The sequence below is a fragment of the Lethenteron reissneri genome, unplaced genomic scaffold (genome assembly GCF_015708825.2).
Source record: "Lethenteron reissneri isolate LAM-NWPU_2019-01 unplaced genomic scaffold, ASM1570882v1 scaffold_1293, whole genome shotgun sequence".
NCBI lineage: Eukaryota > Metazoa > Chordata > Hyperoartia > Petromyzontiformes > Petromyzontidae > Lethenteron > Lethenteron reissneri.
The window spans coordinates 215,987-224,923 of record NW_026890996.1 but is presented as its reverse complement, the minus strand read 5'-3'; positions in this window follow the sequence as shown (position 1 = coordinate 224,923).

The following is an 8,937-nucleotide window of genomic DNA, read 5'->3' as shown; positions in this document are numbered from 1 at the left end:
CTCCACCAGATCCATCACCTCCTCCACCTCCTCCTCCTCCTTCAGCTCCACCAGATCCGTCACCTCCTCCTCCATCTCCACCTCCTTCAACTCCACCAGATCCGTCACCTCCTCCTACATCTCCCCACTGCACCTGCTAGAGTCTCTGTAGCACGTCATCGATCGTGGGATCACCATCATCATCATAGCCACTACCACCACCACCACCGCCACCACCACCATAGTCACTACCATAGCCGCCACCACCACCACCACCACCATAGTTACCGCCGCCACCTCCGCCGCCACCACCGTAGCCACCACCGCTATAGTTACCGCCGCCATCACCATCATAGGAGCACAAGGCCCCCTCCCCGGCAAGCCCACGCCACCCTCCCCAACCCGCCCACATCCTGGCCCAGGCATCTTCACTACCTCCTCCCCTTCCTCTCTGAGGGTCGCCACCTCCAGCCCCCCTCATCTCCTGCTCTGCCTCCTCCACCTCCTCCTGCATCTCGTCGTGCTCTGAGGGGCACCTGGCAGAGAGACAGAGAGACACACACTTCAAACATACAGCAGCTACAGCAGCAGCAGCAGCAGCCGTCGTCAGGGTCAGGATCAGACTGCAGGGGCAAGTGCTGTTAGCGAGTAGCAGCAGCAGCACTTGTGAAGGCTACCGGCACTGTGGCACACGAGGGGGTGGGTGGCCAGCACCACGCCCGGCCGCCTTTGTCTCCCCAGTGCTAGCGATGTTCACTACTACACACCGCACCAGGTACTCAGTTGAGGCTCAGTCGACCTAGGGGAGGCCCAGGACCGGTTTCCGATAATCGCCACTGACGGTGTTGGCCGTGAGCGGGAATCGAACCCGGGTCGCCAGGTTCGTAGTGCGACGCAGCGCTGACCACTACACCCACCGCTCCCCACACAACACAATCGCTAATCGATACATAGAATCGATCATTGATTGATAGAATCGCCCCCCTTTATTGAACGGTATAAGAATCGATTTATGTTTAAAACCAATCGAGCATTGATTACTAGTACAGTGAAACGTTGGATTGCGAGCATAATTCGGTCCTGAAATGTGCTCGTAATCCAAAGCAACTCGTACATCAAAGCGAACTTCCCCATGAGACAAAATGGAAACTCAAGACGACTCGTTTCACAACCCAAAAAATATTCATACAAAAAATTATTCATTACATTAAATTAATAATAGGTTTTTTTCCTTTTTTGGCAACAAAACTGACACCTTTTGCAAGGAATCATGCTTACATTGACCTTGCAAAAGGTGTCAGTTTTGTTGCCAGAAAAAAAAAAGGGGAAAAAAACCTGTTAGTATATTTTGGTACTGGCAAAGGAGGTCCCATGATGACATTACAAAATACTGTACCTTTTTTAAATTTGTATTTAAATGTAATAACAGGACCCTGCGGGGTGGGCTGGTAGGAATAATACTTAGTACCGGTACAGGGATATCGACCGGGTATAGAGGAGTTAAAGACAAAATTACTGTATTCTAGTGTAACATTAATTAAAAGTGTTTGTTTTGACAAGAAACGCTGTGAGATTTAAAGACTCGTAGTCTTTCATTTCCAAACGATCACATCTGAGATTAATTGACCACCACCTTCTGCACTAGGCCTCGCGAATCCTGCCGCACTAGGCCTCGCGAAGCCTGCTGCACTAGGCCTCGCGAAGCCTTCTCTGCAGTAGACTTAGCGAAGCCTTCTGCACTAGGCCTCGCGAAGCCTCTGCAGTAGGCCTCGCGAAGCCTTCCCTGCAGTAGGCCTCGCAAAGCCTTCTCTGCACTAGGCCTCGCGAAGCCTCTGCAGTAGGCCTCGCGAAGCCTTCCCTGCAGTAGGCCTCGCGAAGCCTTCTGCACTAGGCCTCGCGAAGCCTCTGCACTAGGCCTCGCGAAGCCTCTGCACTAGGCCTCGCGAAGCCTTCTCTGCAGTAGGCCTCGCAAAGCCTGCCGCACTAGGCCTGGCGAAGCCTGCCGCACTAGGCCTCGCGCCGTGCTTTTCGTGCACAAATAAGGCGATTAAATGTATCTCGTCTCTGTGTTAATAAATGTATCTGTCTCTTTGTAAAAAAAAAACGTGCTGCATTTCAGTGAAGTAAATTTGAAGCGAAGTTTAAAGTTTCGCCGTGAGGCGCCGGAAGCGACGGCCATCTTGTTTAGTTCACATATCGCAGGGGGAGCGGGCGGCCATCTTGTCGGACAGACGGACGGACGGACGGACACATTAATCTATTGGTGGTCTGGTCCACTTCGTTCCTACCAGTATAAAGTAATCGAATGTATCCATGACATGTAATCGTGGAGACGAGAGAGAGGAGGAGGAGGAGGGTGATTGTGTAGGACTACTTTCACTGCCACGAACGGAGCCACTGCCATCTCTGGGCTCACTGGGGTCTGTCTGTGCCACTTCAACAATGAAACTTCTCCTGTTGCAAGACCTCGCTGGTTGATCAATATATTTGTTTTAATTGCTTATTTTGCAAAACACTCGAGACCAAGTTAATCGCAATCCAGGGTTTCACTGCACGTAGGCCTCGACAAGGTAAGGTAAAATTTTAAAGTAAAAAGCAACGAGCCTACCTTTACCCTACCTTTTACCTTACCACAATACAATCACTCTACCATTACCTTTGACCCTTTAGCAGGTAAGGTAACAGGTAAAAGGTCAACAACAACGAGCCTACCTTTACTCTACCTTCTACCTTACCACAATACAATCACTCTACCTTATCTTTTACCCTTTAGCAGGTAAGGTAAAAGGTAAAAAGCAACGACCCTACCTTTTACCCTTACCCCATACAACCACTCTACCCTACCTTTTACCCTTACCCCATACAAATGACCCGATTACAGGGTAATTACTGAGGTACTACTACGACATGAACAAGGTATATAACGGTAAATGCTTTAAGGTAGAACGCTTTATACATATAGAATATTCTCGATGATTCCAATTGTACACGCTTTCTTTGAACTCACTCTGTCTGTTGTTGTTGTATCTTCAAATCTTGTAACTCAATTTTAACCCACTTCCCAATGTGATATCGACTGCAAACTTGGTATACTTGTGTCATACTGATGACAACACGATATTCTATCATTGAAAATAAAAAAACTTATTTTTAAACATTATTTTCTACACGTTATGTTTCGGCTTGGGTCTAATTGTCCACGCTCAACTGACGTTGGCTGTAATTGGCCACGGTCCCTTATGTTGGGGAGTTCTGCCATTACGAGTAGTACATTTAATAAAAGCGTGTTTTAAAAAAAAGTTTCTACAAATATTACTTATTATACGGAGGCCACAGACTGCGCCACGGAGCTTCTAGCGCTAAACAAGGAGCCGTGTTTACCGCGTAACACTTCACGCAACCTTTACCCTACCGTGTAACTCTCCCTAGCGACCTTTACCCTGCACACTTGACCTTTACCCCTTGGCATGTCGACATCTTTACCCTTTACCTTGACCCCTTGTACCCGGTAACAAGGGTAAATTACCTTACCTTATTCTTAGGTTTTTTCGGTAAAGTCACCAGGTAGGTAAAAACATTAAAAAATAAAATAAAAAATCACGACGTTTCGGAGGCAACACAAGCTTCCGTCTTTAGGTGGAACCGTCACAGCCACGACAGCTGTATCAAGTGAATGAGAGATTGTAGGAGCTACCACTCCGTTTATATAACCATTATATAACCATTATATAAACGGAGTGGTAGCTTCTGCAATCTCTCGTTTACTTGATACGGCTGTCGTGGCTGTGACGGTACCACCTGAAAATGGAAGCTTGTGTTGCCTCCGAAACGTCGTGATTTTTATTTTATTTTACTTTTTAATGTTTTTACCTACGTGACTTTATCGAAAAAACCTAAGAATATTAATCATTGCAGTCACGAAAGCTTCAAATCTAGAATTACCTTACCTTGCCGAGGCCTACTGCACGTGCTGCTTGACAGCCCTGCACGTGCACCTACTCTACTCGGTGAAGTCACGTGGGTCAACATAAAGTAACAACAACTTCACAGAATAACACCACCGATTGTGGATACTCGCAGTGACGAAAACTACACATCTAGAGACACGTGCCACATCTATAGACACGTCTTCTTCTTCTTCTAGAGATACGTGCACCTAGCCTGGCACCTACAGCTGATCTCTCCAGCAGCAGCAGCAGCCTGTACCTGCGTGTGGCGCTGAGAGAGACAAAGGCGGCCGGGCGGGAGTTGTATCTGTGGGTCACCCTCCGTGGATGTAGCAACAGCTGGAGCAGTAGCACGTGTTTTGCAACACGTGCTGTGCACCACGTGCTCTCAGCTACTCGCCTCCAGCTCGAAGCCACTCCCCCCTCCAGCTCTAAGCCACTCCCCCTCCAGCTCTAAGCCAATCACCACCGACCCACCCACTCGTTGAAGATTGCTGCTGCTACTGCTGCTACTTGTGCTGCAACTGCAGAAGCAGCAGCAGCAGCAGCAGCTGCAGAAGCAGCAGTAGCAGTAACAGCAGCTGCAGCAGCAGCTGCAGAAGCAGCAGTAGTAGCAGCAGCAGCAACAGCAGCAGCTGCAGCAGCAGCGACAGCAGCAGCAGCTGCAGCAGCAGTAGCAGTAACAGCAGCTGCAGCAGCAGCTGCAGCAGTAGCAGCAGTAGCAGCAGCTGCAGCAGCAGTAGCAGCAGCTGCAGCAGCAGTAGCAGCAGCAGTAGCAGCAGTAGCAGCAGCTGCAGCAGCAGTAGCAGCAGCTGCAGCAGCAATAGCAGCAGCTGCAGCAGCAGTAGCAGCAGCAGCAGTAGCAGCAGCTGCAGCAGCAGTAGCAGCAGCTGCAGCAGCAGTAGCAGCAGCTGCAGCAGCAGTAGCTGCAGCAGCAATAGCAGCAGCAGCAGTAGCAGCAGCTGCAGCAGCAGTAGCAGCAGCTGCAGCAGCAGTAGCAGCAGCTGCAGCAGCAGTAGCAGCAGTAGCAGCAGCAGTAGCAGCAGTAGCAGCAGCAGTAGCAGCTGCAGCAGCAGTAGCAGCTGCAGCAGTAGCAGCTGCAGCAGCAGTAACAACAGCAGCTGCAGTAGTAGCAGCAGCAGCTGCAGCAGCAGTAACAACAGCAGCAGCTGCAGTAGTAGCAGCAGTAGCAGCTGCAGCAGCTGCAACAGCAGTAGCAGCAGCTGCAGCAGCAGTAACAACAGCAGCAGCAGTAGCAGCTGCAGCAGCGGCTCTATCTCCTATACGTCAGCAGTCCTCCTGCTGCTGCTGCTGTCCCGCACCTAATGACGATGGCTCGCGTGGCGATGGAAACGTCGTGATCTACGGCTTTGTCTACCTGCGTGACTTCAACGAGAGAATCGCCGAGTGCCGTGACCCAGTGGCGGCTCCTGCAAAATCTCTCAGGGGGGGCAAATGTCTGGATGATTGATAAGGATAAGGTCCACCCATGCAATGGATACATTTAATATTAATGAAAAATAAAGTGACTCTTACAATACATCTTGTTTGTTTCTATACTCACTATTATTATAATCCACTCAGTTTCTTTTATTAAAGATTCCACTAGGTGGCGACAAATAATATTGTTGACTGAAACGTGCTTACGTGTGATGACGTAAGCACGTTAGGGCTTGCCCTCCCGGAAGCCGTAGAGAATGCATTGCAACGCCCCCCGTTCGAAAAAAACCATCTTTGAATGTAAGTCTACGGGAACACTCGGGGCGATTCTCAGCCGGAGTGAAATCGCCCAAAAAGAGGCGATACTCCACAGAATGTGACATGACGCTGAGGCACAGTGACGGCTAGCGTGACTCTGGTTGAATGACATTGGTGGTGCGTCGCCCAATCGCCCTAATGAAGAAACCGCCCCTGCTTAAATGTATTGCTCACGCGTGATATCGTGCAGAGATCTCAAGGCCGCACTGGGGTGACAACAGGCCAGGCTATAAGCTGCCTCAAGACTTTCACCCCATGGAGAGGTTGCATTGGTCATTTATTTATTCAAGCCTTCTTTAACGCTGCACAATTATTACTGCGAGCACACATTGGGCCGACGTTGGAATACCGACGTTGTCTGGGATGGAGTGTCCATTTCTTACCTCGCTGCCCTTGGTAGAATTCGACGTAAGCGGCGAGGTTGATTGATGATTGAGCGCTCACCAGATCACTCCAGTAGCTCGTGTGCAGGCCGTCGGTCACCCCCTTACCACAGTTTGATCGCCACCAAGGTTCCTGTTCCCATGAACTTCACGCACCTATTCCTCCACCCATGCTGTGTGGAACCACCTCAATGCAGGTCAAACGCAAATAATGAATTCTGGCTAGACAGGGACGTTCTTAAGCCAAAGCGTAATTCTCTAACCTCGGGATATCAGATAACTCGAGAACAAACAGCACAAATTCTACATTTGAAGCTTTCGTGACTGCAAGGATTCATATTCTTAGGTTTTTTCGGTAAAGTCACGTAGGTAAAACATTAAAATTAATAAAAGTAAAATAAAATAAAAAAATCACGACGTTTCGGAAGCAACACAAGCTTCCGTCTTCAGGTGGAACCGTCACAGCCCGACAGCTGTATCAAGTAAAAAAAAAGACGGAAGCTTGTGTTGCTTCCAGAAACGTCGTGATTTTTATTTTATTTTACTTTTATTAATTTTAATGTTTTACCTACGTGACTTTACCGAAAAAACAGCACAAACCCTGGATACAGGCGGGGGAACGAAGGTTAATAAAACCTTATGAATATACGTGGTAATGACAATGCTCAATCACAAATCTTGAACAAACACAAGCCAAATAATAATTATGAAGTATTAGACCAAGGGTCATCCAGAAGAATAAAAGGTGAAATAAGTCAATCATACCTACATTTCGATGTAAAGCTTCTTTCGTGACTGCAGGGATTCATCTTCTTGGTTCTTTCGGTAAAGTCACGTAGAAGGGAAGTAATAAAATAATAAAATAAAAATTAAAAAATTAAAAAAGTGAGAATTATTTTATTATGTTTTATTTTTATTATTTTATTACTTCCCTTCTACGTGACTTTACCGAAAGAACCAAGAAGATCAATCATACCTAACCAAGATGTAATGTATTCCATAGGAAAAGAGCCTCCTAGCCGCCTTTGTCTTCCCGCAGCATGTGATAGCAAATAATGTAACACCCAAGGCGAGGAAAGAGGGGGGGAGCGGGTGAAGTGGCTCTCACAGAAAGTTTTATTGCAGTTTGGGCATCTGTTTTCCACGGATGAAAAGATTCTAGATTTGAAGCTTTCGTGACTGCAAGGATTCATATTCTTAGGGTTTTTCGGTAAAGTCACCGTGTAGGTAAAACATTAAAATTAATAAAAGTAAAATAAAATAAAAAAATCACGACGTTTCGGAAGCAACACAAGCTTCCGTCTTCAGGTGGAACCGTCACAGCCCGACAGCTGTATCAAGTAAAAAAAAAAGACGGAAGCTTGTGTTGCTTCCAGAAACGTCGTGATTTTTATTTTATTTTACTTTTATTAATTTTAATGTTTTACCTACGTGACTTTACCGAAAAAACAGCACAAACCCTGGATACAGGCGGGGGAACGAAGGTTAATAAAACCTTATGAATATACGTGGTAATGACAATGCTCAATCACAAATCTTGAACAAACACAAGCCAAATAATAATTATGAAGTATTAGACCAAGGGTCATCCAGAAGAATAAAAGGTGAAATAAGTCAATCATACCTACATTTCGATGTAAAGCTTCTTTCGTGACTGCAGGGATTCATCTTCTTGGTTCTTTCGGTAAAGTCACGTAGAAGGGAAGTAATAAAATAATAAAATAAAAATTAAAAAATTAAAAAAGTGAGAATTATTTTATTATGTTTTATTTTTATTATTTTATTACTTCCCTTCTACGTGACTTTACCGAAAGAACCAAGAAGATCAATCATACCTAACCAAGATGTAATGTATTCCATAGGAAAAGAGCCTCCTAGCCGCCTTTGTCTTCCCGCAGCATGTGATAGCAAATAATGTAACACCCAAGGCGAGGAAAGAGGGGGGGGAGCGGGTGAAGTGGCTCTCACAGAAAGTTTTATTGCAGTTTGGGCATCTGTTTTCCACGGATGAAAAGATTCTAGATTTGAAGCTTTCGTGACTGCAAGGATTCATATTCTTAGGGTTTTTCGGTAAAGTCACCGTGTAGGTAAAACATTAAAATTAAAAAAAGTAAAATAAAATAAAAATCACGACGTTTCAGAGGCAACACAAGCTTCCGTCTTCAGGTGGAACCGTCACAGCCACGACAGCTGTATCAAGTAATGTTTTACCTACGTGACTTTACCGAAAAAACCTAAGAATAAGGATGAAAAGATGGCTTGGGGAAGGAGACTGAACAGATGGCTTAACGAATCGGAACACACACGGACACACGTCCAACTTCCCCCACAGCAAAGCGACGTCAAAGGAAATCCCGGTCCTTTGTGAGAAAGGCAGAGCCGAGGTGGCTGAATTTTCATTTAAGCACGGACACAGTTCAAGCTGTTCAGTCTTACGAGGGAGCAGGCACCAACATCAACCATCAGTGTCTCTCGTAGAGAAGAGAAGGGACAATGTCTTCTTGGTTCTTTCGGTAAAGTCACGTAGAAGGGAAGTAATAAAATAATAAAAATAAAACATAATAAAATCAAATAATTCTCACGACGTTTCAGCCACAACGCAAGCAGCCGTCTTCTTCACCTTTTTTTTATACTTCCCTTCTACGTGACTTTACCGAAAGAACCAAGAAGATGAATCCCTGCAGTCACGAAAAATTTAAATCGAAATTTAAGGGACAATGTGTTGTTAAGAGCTGAGTTCGGCATGGGCCGACAGAGTATCGCTGAAAGTTTTATTCTACACTAGCGGTAAGTACCCGGCGTTGCTCAAAGGCAGGCACACACATGTTTCGCAAGCGTAGAGAAGGGAGGGAATACCGTGGCCGAGAAGA